Below are 14,896 nucleotides of genomic sequence, written 5' to 3'. Positions count from 1 at the left end.
GCGTTGCAATTTAGCGCCAAGCATGCGCAGCGAAGCGCTTTATGAGCAAATTACTTCCGGTGACGTTTCAGGCTGCGTCGCGTTCTGGTTCGTAAAGTCCCCATTTTGGCGGGAAAACGCGATAGCCGTCGTCACTCTACTACGCGTTCTATTGAGAATGTCGTAGTGGCGGGAACAAGTTATCAAATGTACTGAAGAAGTTTTGTCATTTTGCTATCGGGAGAGGACTTTACTTCTTTCAGTATAAATAACCCTAACAAATTTTTTTAGAGAAAAATAGTAAAATGAAGCTTTCCAGGGTGTCTGTTTTTTTGAGAACACGCGCCAAAACTTTACGTTAAATCTTTTACTCGTACTCGTTCTTATCCTCAAATCTAAAGCTCTACAATTCTGCGCTGTGATATTAAAAGAAAGCTTTGCCATGAACATCGACGACAGATCTTTCATTGATTACATATATATAGATTTAGCCAGGGCTAAAAGCGAAGCTCTCGATAATATTTATAGTTTGCTCAAACAAAATATAAAATCGTGTAATGCTAAGCGGCGAAGGCATGCAACGCCGGAAAACGGTGAAAAACAACGAAGGTCAACTTTGCACGTGCAGCACACTTTTTTGTACATTTCTTTGCCGTTGTTTTGCACGACTACAACGTGAAACTTCCAGAAAACTTCTTAGTTACACGTTTTACGGAGGAAATGTCATACGTGTTCCCGTTCACTTTTTTTCACTGCCGCTCATCTTCACCTTGCATTGTTGGCCGCTAGCATTTCTCATTTGACCGACGCTACAAAATTTTTATTCTGTTCTTCCAACAAAAAAATGTGTCCTTTGCTTTTTATCTCTCGCTTTAAATGCCTGTCGCCCTTTTTCTCGTTGAGCTTCGCTGGCCTGTCGCCCACTTTCTCTTTTTCTCCGTCTTTCTCTTGCTCTATATTCCAAATTTGTGGACATGACAATTTATCTAAGCTTAATACTTTAGACAACACGGATACAGAAACAATTTCCGCTTTCCGTTTTCGTCCTTATTGACTCTTTTGATGTCTCTGCTTTACAAGACGCCGGTGGCTATGTGATTCCCGCCAAAATAACCTCGAGTTGCATTTGGGTTACCATATCTGTTGATTGAATTATTTTACATTGGTATACCTGTGGTGCGGACGGACGGTCTCTCGGGCGGGCGGTGTACGGTCACGTGATTACCAAACTTTCTCGGATGGGTAGTTTGCTTTATTTTCTTAGCCATGGTGCTCCTCTGGCGCGCTCCGCGCGCGAGAGCTCCGCTATAACTATTATAATACTTTTCAGCATTATTTTGTTAATTATCAATATCAAAGCTGATAAAACTAACAAATATAATTTTTTTTACTAATCACTAAATAAGTGAAATTTTGGTCATTCGGCGAAATTTCTCATTTTCTGATTAAAGCACTGATGTTACGACAACTTCGAGTTAAACTGATTTCACGGGTCGTCTAGCGATTCCCTTTTCCCAGGTGAGCGCCGACTCATTTCGCTTCAATATTCAGAAATGCTCTCGATCCCTTTACGCTTTCATTGCCTTTCGACCGACACGTTTGGCACGGCGTTTAGTCACGCGGAACCTCCACGAAACATCCACGCAGCGCGCGAGGTAACTTTATCCCGATTCTAAAAATAACTCGAGACGAATTACCTATGGAACAGGGTGTGTATGGGGGATGCCTTCCCTTTCCCCTTTATCCTCTCTTGATTGTACTGTATTTTCAACCAACAGGGCCACATCGTCACGCGGTTGCCAAACCAAGAACTCGTAGTCCCGATTACCGAATCCCCCACAATGCAGTCTGTTTTCCTCCTAAAGATTGCATAAGCTATTAAGTTATGTAAAAATGTTTTGGGAATGTGCAGTCAACTTAGAAGGATTTGAAATTGGGGGGAGAGGGGGAGGCAAACAGAGTGTATTACAGAGGATTTGAAAATGGACCACTCCCTTTTCACGTGACGTCACGTCCACCCTGATGGAGTCCGTTAACATTAAAAAACGGCGTCGAGGCCATCTCGGTGTCCAAATACCAGTCACGTTGGGGTTGAAATCCTTCCTTATCTAGACGCTTGCATTTTCTGATGAATTTGCATAGCTGCTTGTAATGGGTAAAAACGCCATATCGGCTGTCCCTTGGTCTCCAAGAATAGTATTAGAGATCCTTAACTCGAGGTATCTTTTTCAGCTGACATTTGCCAGTTTTCATTGTCACACATTGTTTCTTTTCACAAAACCACTCATAAATGTAGTGGAGATCACAAAGGTATAATGTGGCTGGTGAAATAAAGTCAGACACACAAAAAGAAAAGCACGCATATCGTTCGTCAAGCAAAATGTTTATTGCATTCCCTTCATACAATACATGATGCATGGAATCCTTTGTATTAGTCCTTGGCTTTAATAACAGCCCTCTATAATAGTCGTTTATCTAGTCTACCATTAAGCAAGATAATTATCACGGATGTATTTTTTTCCGATTTGGTTGGATTTCAAGACTCCGCTACCTCTTCATATGTATTGCCTGGATCATCGTTAACATTGTTAGGTACTCTGCAGAAAAAAGAAGGTAACGTAACTGTTAATTATGGGCCTGGAACGATGGATATCAAATTTATTCAAGTCTGCTACTGTATGAGCAGGGTTTGGACGTTCCTTACAACCCCAGGCCCCCCATTACAGGCCCCGTACAATATCAGCCCCCGCCCCCATTCCAAGCCCTCCCATTTCAAACCCCCCAGTTTCAGGCCCCTTGCCATATCAGGCCCCACCCCAGGCCCCCATTCCCATATCAAACCCCCCATCCTAGGCCCACCATTCTGAGCCCCGACGATCAATACGAGGCCCCACGTTAATAATAAGACTAATAATAAAAATACTAATGATAACGGTAATATTAATAATAATAATCAATCATAATATTAATACTAAAATTCTTAATGTTTTAGATAGCAAAGCGAGTGAGAGAGCCGGAAGCCAGAAGTTTATTTAATAAAAATGTTATCCTTGCGCCATGCGTCACGCCTAGTATTCATTGTTCTGTTCTCACTGTATATTTTGATTGTTGTGGTTGCTTTTAGTAGTTGCCTTGTGATTGCTTTGCAAAAAAAACATGAAAGTGCTAGTATCAATAAAAGTTCACGACTACTTCACTACCCTATTGCGAGTATTCTGTTCTAGGTAAATCACTCTTTTGTAGATGAGGACGTCACTCTGATACCCCGTTAACAGGATTATATTCGTTTTTTACCTGCACCAGAATTGAAAGACTAGAGAGGCCCTAATTATCTTCGACTTAACAATTTTGTAGAAAAACGTGCATGGTTTAAGTTCGTTTGAACCTTGTGACCTAAGAAAAATTTACTTTATTTATTTTTATACGCTACTCGGTAAAGAGATTCTGCCGTCTCGTTCTGCAAAAGATTTGGGGGTCATCGCGGACTCGCGCCTTAGTTTTGACGAATATGTGACCGAGGTTGTATCTAAGTGTAAAGGTAGCCTGTGCCAAATCAATCGTGTGAAACATTTGTTTGACAGGTCTACGCTTATAACCATCATAAATTAATTAGTGTTCAGCAAGCTTTTCTATTGTTCGTCCATGTGGTCTAGTACAACAAAAAAGAACATTGCTAGGCTTCAAAAAGTTCAGAATTTTGCGGCACGTATGAGCACATCACGCTGATTTTAAAGGAACTTTACTGGTTGCTGGTTGCTAAGCAACTGGAGGTTAGAGACATTTTAATGGCTTTCAGATGTATAAAGGGATTAGCCCCACCATCCTTGTGTAATAAGTTTTCGACAAGAAGCCAGGTACTTCATATACCATCTTTTACATCAGCAACAGGTCAGCAATCTTTCTCATATAGGGCTTCTCAGCTCTGGAATGACCTTCCAGAAAGTTTAGCAAACATAGAGTCATTTAATGTTTTTAAGAACGCGATTAAAGGACGTGCACTTGACGAGTTTTTAAGCCATTGACACTCAATAGGTGTAATTATGCATACTTTATATTTTTAAATAATATGGTAATGTTTTTATCACTTTCAAATGTTTATTTTAGATTTCTACTGTTCATATTAGATTTTATTGTAATTGGTATGTGAAAACCCATTTTAATTGGATGTACCAATAAAGTTGATTGATCGATTGATTGATTGATTGATTGATTGATTGACAAGCTATTACGTACGGTCAGTGGGGAACGTGTGATGGAAACCTTTTGAAAGGGTTTAAGACGTGCTTCTGGCATGATAAATTGCACTCGCTGTACACTGATAACCACAGGTAGCCCAAGCTCGAAATATGAGCATCGGCGAGCATCGGCATTGTTTTGTAACATTCAAATATAAGGATTTGTAGGGGGAAAGACCTATCGTTTCTCTAACTTACGAAAATGAAAGGATTTCAATAAAAAACAGCTTACCTTACTTATGGCCGTTTCACGGGTTTTTATGTAAACGGTTTTAAACCATGTAAACCTTTATTCGACTTTATATTTTAACATCTAAACCTTTATATATAGAGAAAACTGTTTACATAAAAACTCATAAAGCGGCCATAAATCGGCCCGTGGACCACACAGGAGAGACCTAACACACATTTAAAGTAAGGTAAGCTGTTTTTTTATTGAAATCCTTTCATTTTCGTAGGTTAGAGAAACGATAGGTTTTTTTCCCATACAAATCCTTATATTTTGAATGTTACGCAACAATGCCGACCGCTGATGCTCATATTTCGAGCTTGGGCTACCTGTGTGATAACCAGATAACCGATGAGAGAAAGATTAATTGCAACGGAATTGCAATGAGGTCAGGAGCAAATAAAATTGATTTGATAACGTTGGTCCCGTGTCGGTCCCGCGACCGGTTCGGCTGTGTTATGGGCTCGAAAATCCTTCAATAAGAATGGGCGAGACCAGGTTTTTTTTAGCATGCGAGACTAAGGCCCGGTTCAGACGCCGCTCCACTACTCATGTGGCGAACTGATGAATTAAGTGCGGCAAAAGAGCGGCAGTTTTAGTTTGGTGCGGCAAAAGCGTAAAGTTCGACAGAGTCTGTCGAACTTTTGTCGAACTTAACTTAGGTTCGACACACGGTACGCCGTCTGAATCAGATGTCGCGCCAGTGTCGCTCCAAAGTCGAACTTATTCAGAAGTTAGGTTCGGCACATGAAAAGTACGGCGTCTGAACCAGGCCTAAGCCCCCAGCCCAATTCTTGTCTTCACTAAAACGGCTGGACCCACGACCTGGTTGAGGTCATTGTTATCGAAGGTCTTCCTATGGGCTCCTGAATACGTACAATCTTCTTTCAACAAGCCTACGCCCTACCCTTGCCTGGCCCCCGCTTCCGCACGAAAGGAGATGGAGAAAAATTGGCCCTCGAAACCACACTAGATATCAGACGTTTCTTTTCTTTTCTGTTATTTTCTGTCAGTGTTCTGTCATTTTTTTTCCTTGCGGTATGCTTTGGAGTCGGCTGGTAGGCATTGCCTGAAAAGTCTACCCTGTAATATATTTCAACTAGTGAACTCTGTATCCTTTCATATACCTGAAGAGTTAAAAAGGAACTCCATAAAGGCTGTCACAGGGAGCTTCCCCGGATTTCCCTGATGCCCGATGTTAAGTTGCGTATGTACGATGTCAAACCCCACGCTTCATATCGCTTGACTACACGAACAAACGATACGAAGGCCCGCTACAAAACCAGGCCCCGCTCTTTAAACAGTATTCCCAGCAGAAGTTCGTATGTAGTTCTAAGACTACAAAAATCCACTCTTTTTTATGAAAACAACAACCATTAGGCTGAAAAGCTCTAAGTAAGCTAATCCCATGATAGCTTTACAATGAGAACACAAAAGTATGATGAACAACATCAGGCCATCTCTGGTGTCGCGACACTATAAACTCTATGTGTTCGGGGAGTAAGGTTGCAAGGTTGCAAGGTTGCAAGGTCGGCTTATGTTTGCTTTGTCATTTCCGAGCTTCGACCTTGAGTGCACCTTTCCTTATCTAAGCAGGCTTCATGCACGTGTTATGTCTTTTTGTCTATTACGTGTCCACTTTACATTCAGGGCGGGGGGGCGGGGGAGGGGGGTATGACCCTTTGGGTCACCGACAAACCGCGTTGTAACTGCGAGTCCTCAATTTTGAATAAATAACTGAAGAGATAATTCAAATATCTTTATACGTATACATTCGCAATGAGTTATCGACCTTTCTTACAGTACTAGAACTTATTGAACTAAAACAGGACAAAGTTTGGGGACAAAGGGACTTCATCGGGACCTCTCATTTGAAATTGCGCACTCAAACATCAGGATTTGTTACTTGCTAGATTGTGGACCCTATTTTGAGCAAACTGTATAGCAATTTTGCGGATGTCCGCATTAAGGTGTAGGTAATAAGGTGTAGGTCTTAAGGTGCTAACATGCAGAAGCAAATTGCCGGATGTTGGTGTAAGGGTGTAGGCCTTTTGTAAAGATGGGTGTAAAGGTATATTTCCGAGCAGTTAAGTATAAATGAGCGAAATATCATCCCTACTTAAGATCATTTGAATCGGCCTCTCGGATTGCTGTGTTACGAAGCTGGTCAACCACAGTTGACTTAGTTGCCACGAGGATCATCCTTTTCCGGTCGTTTAAGCCCGGCTCAACAAGCTGAAATGGAGGTAAGTATGCTCAGTTTCTATTAAAAGTTTTCTGCTTATTTTAATAGCCTTACTGAATAGCTTTTAATTTTTGCAACACGGTAACTTTCTTTCTGTTTTTCGAAGGGGAGTCTTACAAACCATATTTCCATCGTCCCAGCTGACGCAGACTTTCCAATATTATTTGACTGTTGTGGGGATGGCAGGTGTCCTGCGCCGTGTTATGGTCGCCTCTATCATTGCAGCCTTTGTCCGAGGGAGGAGAGAAAACCGTTGCCGAAAGCGTGTAAACTTAAGGAGCACTTTCGTACTAGGCACTGCCGGGACCAAAAAATTACTAATGACGGTGATTAAATTAAATTTAGTCCTCTATTGATAACAATGCAAAAATATGCCTGAGGTGATGAGGTTTTACTTGGATACAATCGTTTCCATTGCCTTACACATAGCCTTGTGTTACGCAAGGAGAAGTGCCGGATATTGAAATCAACAATCTAAATGATTCAGGTTAAAACGCTGAAAGAAGCAATCTGAAATTACACAATTGTATTTAGACATAGTATATTAATTCAGAGTGAAAAAGTTGTGGTCAATTGGTATTGGGAACCATTTATATTCGCGTTCGATTATCGGAAAAGATAATTTTAAAAAGTATGAGAATGACTTTAGTTTTCTTAAAACACTGTGAGATGACAGCAACAAGATTGATGTTACTTATCAGCTGACTTATGATAGCCTTCAGAACAGAACTGATTTTGTTTTGTTTAGTTGTTTTAATCTTTGAATGATTTACATTACATGTTCCTTAAGAAAGGAATAAAGCTGGGGCACCCAACGACGGTTTCCTCCTAAATAAATTGAAAACACTTTTTAGGCTATTCCGGAGTCCTTTTGGATCTATATAAATGCATTTTAAGCTACGCTATAAAATGTATACGACACATGTGGGACTTAATTCTTTTCGAAATTACTGGACGGGATGCAGTATTATTTTACCTAAAATCCCAGATGGTTTAAGGTGTATTACCATAGTAAGAAATAATGGAATGAAACAACGCAACGTCAGTGAATTGACATTTTTTTTTTCGTTATTTTGGTCCTTGCACATAAAGCGATTCTGACGTGCGTACTGAAGTGCTCGACAACAGCGGGAAGGACTTTCGAAAACCGAGGCCAGTGGCACTGCGCTTACTGTTTTCAAATTTGTGAGCGGAAAAATGCAATGACTGTACATCTCAACACTCACTCCAAGGTCAACGTGTCTGTCCTTTGATCACTAAAGAGAGACAAAAAAATAAATCTGGAAATTCGAGAGCAGCACCGCAAGCAGAAAATCATCGTCATCATCTAAGGAAGCTAAAATTGAATGTCCACAGTGCTCGAAAGCTTATCCACACAACAAAGCCCTGCAAAGACACATTCGGGATCAGCATACTCGGAAATGGAGGCTACCATATCCCCGGGTAGACATCTCAAGGGAGCCTGTGTTGATTTCGAAAAGGGCCTCTTTATGATAAGCCGTACCTTTTCAGGGGTTATGTATATATCCCATTCATTGCCAGCACCTCACCAGTGCAGCATACGATCCCAAAAAAGTATCCAGCTCATGCGAGCTGGATGAATGCGTGGACGCTGCTCGAGTAACCAGACAGAGTGGTCATCCTGCTTTTTGAATGCGTACACTTATAAAGTGTACAGTACGCACGCCCTTCTGAAAAACCCATAGATCTTCGCCAGGAATCTTTAGAAGAAATAGTAGGGGGTCGTTTTAATTGGTTCTCCATAAAGCAAAAAGATATCTGCATGGCAAAGCGGCAACAAGTTAGTGAACACGGGAGTCCGCTTATTGTTCGATTTCCGTGTGACGAGTATGGTGCACATTCTCGAGGAACTTTATATTTTTCTGTTTTTGAAGGCGCCGTTCATTACTGGTCACGTTTTTGCCGGGTAGTAGTTTCGTACGACACTAAAAAAAGCCAAGTCGTCGTGCCGTTGTTGACGGACGAAAATATCCTGTGTACACAAAGCAGTGTCCAAATGGTACCTTTACCAAGAAGAGCGGCATCTAATTGAGGATCCAACGACTGAAGCTCAACAAGACTACGAAACAGGCGATGAGACGGACGAGGACATGGAAAGCATAGGTGTCGAGAAGCCGTGCGGCTTTTACCCTCCATCAGGTAGCGGCCTCAGAGACGCTGTGGAATATCAGATGCAGATAAAAAGGGTACCTGCGGCACTTAAGGGCAAGCAACTGGACGAATTTCCGTCTTCACTTAAACCCAAGGAGGAAGAATGCTACTATTGCCACACATCTCTCAGCGGCCATTACGAAATAACCGGTCGAGCCATGATCATAGGAGTGAAGAAAGTTAAAAGAGGTACACGTATCCGTCCTTAGAGTAACCCCCTTCTTTAATGACAACAATCATACCATCATGACAATCTGTGCTAAGCCTACACATGTGGCTTATAAAGGAGTGTACACTAATAACCCTGGGACAGGGTTAGACAGACAGCTACCGTCAGATGGCCACGAATAGTTCACATTTGTTTTTTCCAGGTTATTTCTCCCTGCCCTAGATTGTTTATTTGGATGAGGCAAAGACGCTAATCCACCATGATGACTCAAGACTTGTAATTTAAGACAAATGCATGGCTTTCTTCCTTGCTACGAGTGAAAATTGCAGTTACCGTTTGAAAACACTCTTGTTCTTTTACAGATGTCAGTACCCTATATAAAAGATGCGATAACTGTCAGACGTGTTACAGATATCAAGAATTTACAGATATCAAGAATTCAGGATGATATCCTCAAAGCCATCGATAGTCATCGCGGTGTTTTGCTTTTGCTATTGGATCTTTCTGCAGCCTTTGATACGGTTGATCATGAAATTCTTCCAGGAAGACTCTCCTCTAGGTTCGGTATCAAAGGAAAAGCCCTGGATTGGCTACGATCTTACCTTACAGACCGTACTCAGCTTGTGAAAGTAGACGACGCTTCATCCACGGTGCGACCCCTTCATCGGGGTGTGCCTCAAGGTTCAGTCTTAGGCCCCATGCTTTACTTATTGTATACATCTCCACTGGGTGATATTGTTCGTGAGCATGGCTTGTCGTTTCACTTTTATGCTTATGACTCGCAGCTTTATACATCTTTTGTCAGCAACGACACCTCTGATCTAGTGGCTGCAAAACAACGTCTCGAGAACTGCGTTGCTGACATCAATTTGTGGATGACTGCCAACAAGTTAAAGCTTAACAATGATAAATCTGAATTTCTATTTCTGCACTCCCGTTTTCGTCATTCGTTGCCCCCGCCCACGATTTCTGTTGGCATGGAAAACATCAGGCCCTCTCAACAGGCTCGCAATCTTGGCGTGATTTTTGACGACACAATGTCACTTTCACCTCATGTTAATAGAATAGTTAAGGGTGCCTTCTATCACATACGAAATATTTCTAAAATAAGAAAATACATCAGTACAAGTACCACAGAAATTCTAATTCACAGTTTTGTTAGCTCGAAGTTGGACTTTTGTTATTCTTTTCTTTTTGGTGCCCAAAAACGGGACATAGCTAAGTTGCAGTCCGTTCAGAATGCGGCTGCTCGAATTATCGCCGGTCTCCAAAAACGAGATCACATCACCGACACTCTAAGAGATCTTCACTGGCTTCCTGTTGAGGAGAGAATTGTTTTTAAGATAAATTTAATTACTTTTAAAACATTGAATGGCTCCGGTCCCCGATATCTTGAAGATATTTTAAAATTTTACCATCAAGCAAGGACATTACGGTCATCAAGGGATCATTTACGCCTTGAAGAACCAAATTTTAACATGAAAACTTATGGCCAGCGAACGTTTTCCGTTGCTGCCCTATGGAACAAGCTCTCCTTTGAAATTCGAGCTTGTTCTGATGTTAATCTTTTTAAATATAAGTTGAAAACGTTTCTTTTTAAAAAGGTATATGACATTTAGTTTCGTCATATTTGTTTTTATTTTTGTTTTTGTTTTTGTTTTTTTTTTTCTTTCCTTTTTAAGTTGTGTACAGTAGGGTTATATGTAAGCTTGTGCTTAATGATATTCTCCTGTCCTTTTTTACATTGTAAAGCGCTTAGAACAGCGATGTATAAGCGCTATATAAATTTCTTTATTATTATTATTATTATTATTATTATTATTATTATTATTATTATTAAGAATTTGACGACGGTCTTCATAATTTTGACGACAGACATATATTTACTATCAGTCTTATGGTTTTCATGAAAGAATACATGAAGGTGGGGAAATTTTATTGTACACAGATCACGGTTGTCATTTAAAATTGGCCTCTACAAACATTTCAAACAGTATACATGCGTCGGGCTGACCTGTTATTTGAAATTTTGTTACCAAGAATTTATCAATGCTTGCTCTTGTGGTATGGGGTAATCGATGATAAGGGAAATTAACTAGTAAAGGTTTTTTAAGGGGGAAAGTAAATTGTCCATTGGATAACGATAATTAAGGCTTGTTTCGACTATTTCATGGTTAATAGTCCTGGTTTGCCCGTCTTTCTTCTAGGAAAATACAGCAATTGGAAGAACTGCTGCTGTGCTTCGCAACACGCTGAAACTCGACGTATGTGACACTGTGTTCAGGAATGCATATCTTCATTTCGAGGCTCTCAGTGACCATGGGTATGATTTCTTTTGTTCGCGTTGTGGATATCATCCATAAATTCTGGTGTGGGACTTGTGCAAGAAAGGTTGCTTCTCCATGGCTCGTAAGTTGTCGCAATTGGCGCATGTTATATCTGTGTTTACATCCTTTATTGCAGCTGTTTACTCTCGCAAAAAACGCATACAAAACACTATAGCCGAACTATCTACCTTATGAGCGGAATTTTTTCGCTCAAAATCATGGCAAATACAGCTCTATGATGAAATTCGAATCTACAATTTCTTGCAATTATATCAGTCGTGAACATTGATCATTGTCGTTAGTGTACCGTGTGATGTGTTTCATTTTTTATTAAAGTTGACGACTTGGAAATCTCAGAGCTCGATACGCCAAGTGACGAAGTAAATATGGAGGCCTTCTGGCGGCAAGTGGACCATTCAGTGGTAGCTCGTGGACTTATTCGGGGTAATCTACGTTGTTGTGAATTTACGTCCTATTCGTCTGATCTCTCCACCCAACTTTGCTCCGTTTGAGACCACTGACAGGCTTTTCCATCTCTATACTAAATCACTTTAATAAAATATCTTTTATTTGCACTGGGTATTATTAGCGTCACTTTCGTCTTGCTTATCATATTATCGTTCACGTCAACTACGCCTATTCTTCTCTTTTTTACCGTCAAGCCAAAAAAGTAATCCGTACACTGTGAAGCCCAGTTACACCTTCTGGGCACCGTGGATGGGATGTCAGACAAGGAGAGAGCCAGTGGTGTTCAATTCGGAGCATGGAAAGTGTACTCGAATTTCATCTGATACCACTGAGGAAGAGGACGGAGAAGTTGAAAAGGGTATATCTGAGGAGGAACCGATTGAAATGATGCACTTTGCCCAGGTAATGACATCCGTTGTTTTCATGAAAGTAACATCCGAGTGATAATAACTATCAACTTCTAATAAGTCAATGATAATTTGAGGGGCTTTAATTTCGTCAGAACATCTCATTTCCAGAGGACTCGATTTGCAGCACCTCGAGATTATCTCATTTAACCCCTTTTTAGTTCCTTGATTTTTTTATATAAGTTCATAGGCATAAGCCTAATGTTGAGTAGTACGAAACTATATAGTAATAATTAAAAATGCCAACTGTAGTTGAAATATTTCTCCTATAATCACTCTCTAGATTTACTATTGAGCATATAACTTGAACACAAATGAGGACAAAACATTGCCTTTGAGTATGACATTTATATTTCGGGTGCACTTACATTTATGTGACTGTTGTTATTATTATTTATATGTGACTGCACTTACGTCTTACGTCTCTCTCTCTATGCATTTCTTAGGTTAAAACACTTCAAACAATCTGTCGTGTATATGGGGTTCCTGATGCATCCAGAATGTGAAAAGCATACTGCATTAGCCACTTACGGTGCAAACTCGGGATTTCAGAAAATTTTCGAAAGATCTTCAAGAAGATATGGGGTTCATCAGGTGGTTGTACTTTTCAAACGGCACTATTTGTTTGATGCAAGCTCATTCTCTCTTGAGTGATGTCAGCGATACAGAAATAATAACTTCCAGCGAGTCCAATGACAAGAGTACGTATATTTATTGAATCACGGTTAGGTTGTTTTTGGGTCGACGGCTCGATGACCAAACCATCCAGGACCGCTCAATTTGGAAAGGCAGAGTACTTTATCAAACAGTGCAAAAAGACGCAAAGAGCTGTGGGATGTTTGTTCTTAAGGTTTGACAATTATTTATCTATGAGTACTATGCTTTCTGCTCTGCAATAACTGTGCAACAATAATTCTGACGCGTTCAATAATAATAATCATCATCACCAACTAACGGTTCTGTAACTAACCTCTTTTTTTTTTCTGGCGGTAGATGGCCGAGTGCCTAGCAACAGGACAAAAACCCCCGTTTTCTCAGGTAAAGACAATCAGTGAAAAATTGGATATCTGAAGATGCAGAGATAAATGCTATACTTATTGATTTCAAATTTTTTGTATCATTTCTATTTTTGATAGGGAGATTGTGACAAATTGCGGCTACATATAGCCCAAGTTATTCTCCACACAAAGAAATGTATGTCGTCTATAAAGATATCAAGGGGTAAGTGAAGTAAACCTTGAGTTATTTTGGATCAGTGACATGTTTCATGTACGGAATTTTGATTTTACAGAAATCTTAACAAGGAAGTTGGAACGGAGGAGAAAAGTGAAGACGCTAAACCCGGTAGCACCTCTGAGTACAAGGCTAAACTTCGAAGACAATCCAGGCTTAAGGTACATGACGTTATAGATGAGACACCTCACTAACTGAAATAATAAGATTTATTAAACACGTTGCTCTTAACACTTTGTAGAGGAAATTTGTCAGGGGAGTGGGAACTAAATAAAAGAAAAACCAATACCAAAAAAGCAAGGAAACTCATCAAAAAAAGGCAAGAAAGCAGAACCATCCCAAGAGCAGGTGAATAAGCAATAAAAACCTAAGATGCATTAAAAAAAGTAAGGCTCAACCAAGGCTCGATAAAGCATAAGTAAATTGCGCAACTGTTATAAGGTACAACTGTGAAAGGTTTGAACCCAGGAGTCATTTCAAAAGTAGATTGAGTTTGATCGTCCGGGTGAACGTAGTCCTGAAGGGGACTGTTGTTGTTGACAGTGACTGATGTTTCGACAACCTGTGCGGTAGTCATCTTCAGAGTCAAAGTGAGTTGTATCACGTCAGTTGATGGTAGCTCCCGTCAATAAATTCATAATTTAAATCAAACAATAAACTTGTAATCCACAGATCAGGGCACATTCATGTGACTTTTGAGGAAAAGGCTAAGTGATTTTAGAGAAAAATAATTTGACAGTCCAAGAGTGAAACAAATTTACATCGAGTTAATAGTCTTATTTGTACACCCCAAAATAGCAATCATGTTCGATCACAGTAGATTAGGCCTAGAAAACAAATAGACTTATTCGATCGTGTATTGTATTTGCATTAGCTGTTGCATCATAATGTGGCATTCACCAGTCTCTCCAACATTGCTCCGTTTGAGAGACTATGGATTATTGGACAACCCCGAAATATAATTTTAAGAAACACACGCGCCACGATAGTCCTTGGTGGCAGCCAATTTACACGTTGCAAGTTCCTCTGTCTAAAAGGGAGGCCAAAATAAAAATCAGGCCGGATTTTTTGTGTTCGACAAGTTTACTTTACAAGTAAATCTTGGCGACGAATCTGATGGCGTGTAAACCAGCTTTTTAAACATACTTTTTCTCAAGTCTCAGGTAAACAGTACTATGAGGCCCTTTTTTATCATACAGACCTCGGACAGAATTTGTTCTTTTTTGCCCTATTTAAACCTATAATTCTGCAGTTTTTCACAATTTTGCAAGACAAATTGCACTCATTCAATATCCAGGACGATCAAAGCACGCGCTTCCTTTGCACAATAAATTATAGCGTTGACCACATTATAAAACGTTTTCATGAAGACAATTAGAATTCCATAATGCCGGGACTTTTCAGTTAGAAAAATCTGGTCCTGTGTGATACG

At 40.2% G+C, this 14,896-nt stretch overlaps 1 pseudogene; it reads left to right on the top strand.

Annotated features, from left to right (window-relative positions):
• The first annotated feature begins 7,972 nt into the window (after positions 1-7,972).
• On the top strand, positions 7,973-9,106 carry LOC140944576 (uncharacterized; annotated as a pseudogene).
• Positions 9,107-14,896: the final 5,790 nt, after the last annotated feature.

This window comes from Porites lutea, chromosome 7 (genome assembly GCF_958299795.1).
Source record: "Porites lutea chromosome 7, jaPorLute2.1, whole genome shotgun sequence".
NCBI lineage: Eukaryota > Metazoa > Cnidaria > Anthozoa > Scleractinia > Poritidae > Porites > Porites lutea.
Note: the sequence above shows the minus strand (reverse complement) of the source record. Positions and strands in the feature narration are given on the sequence as shown.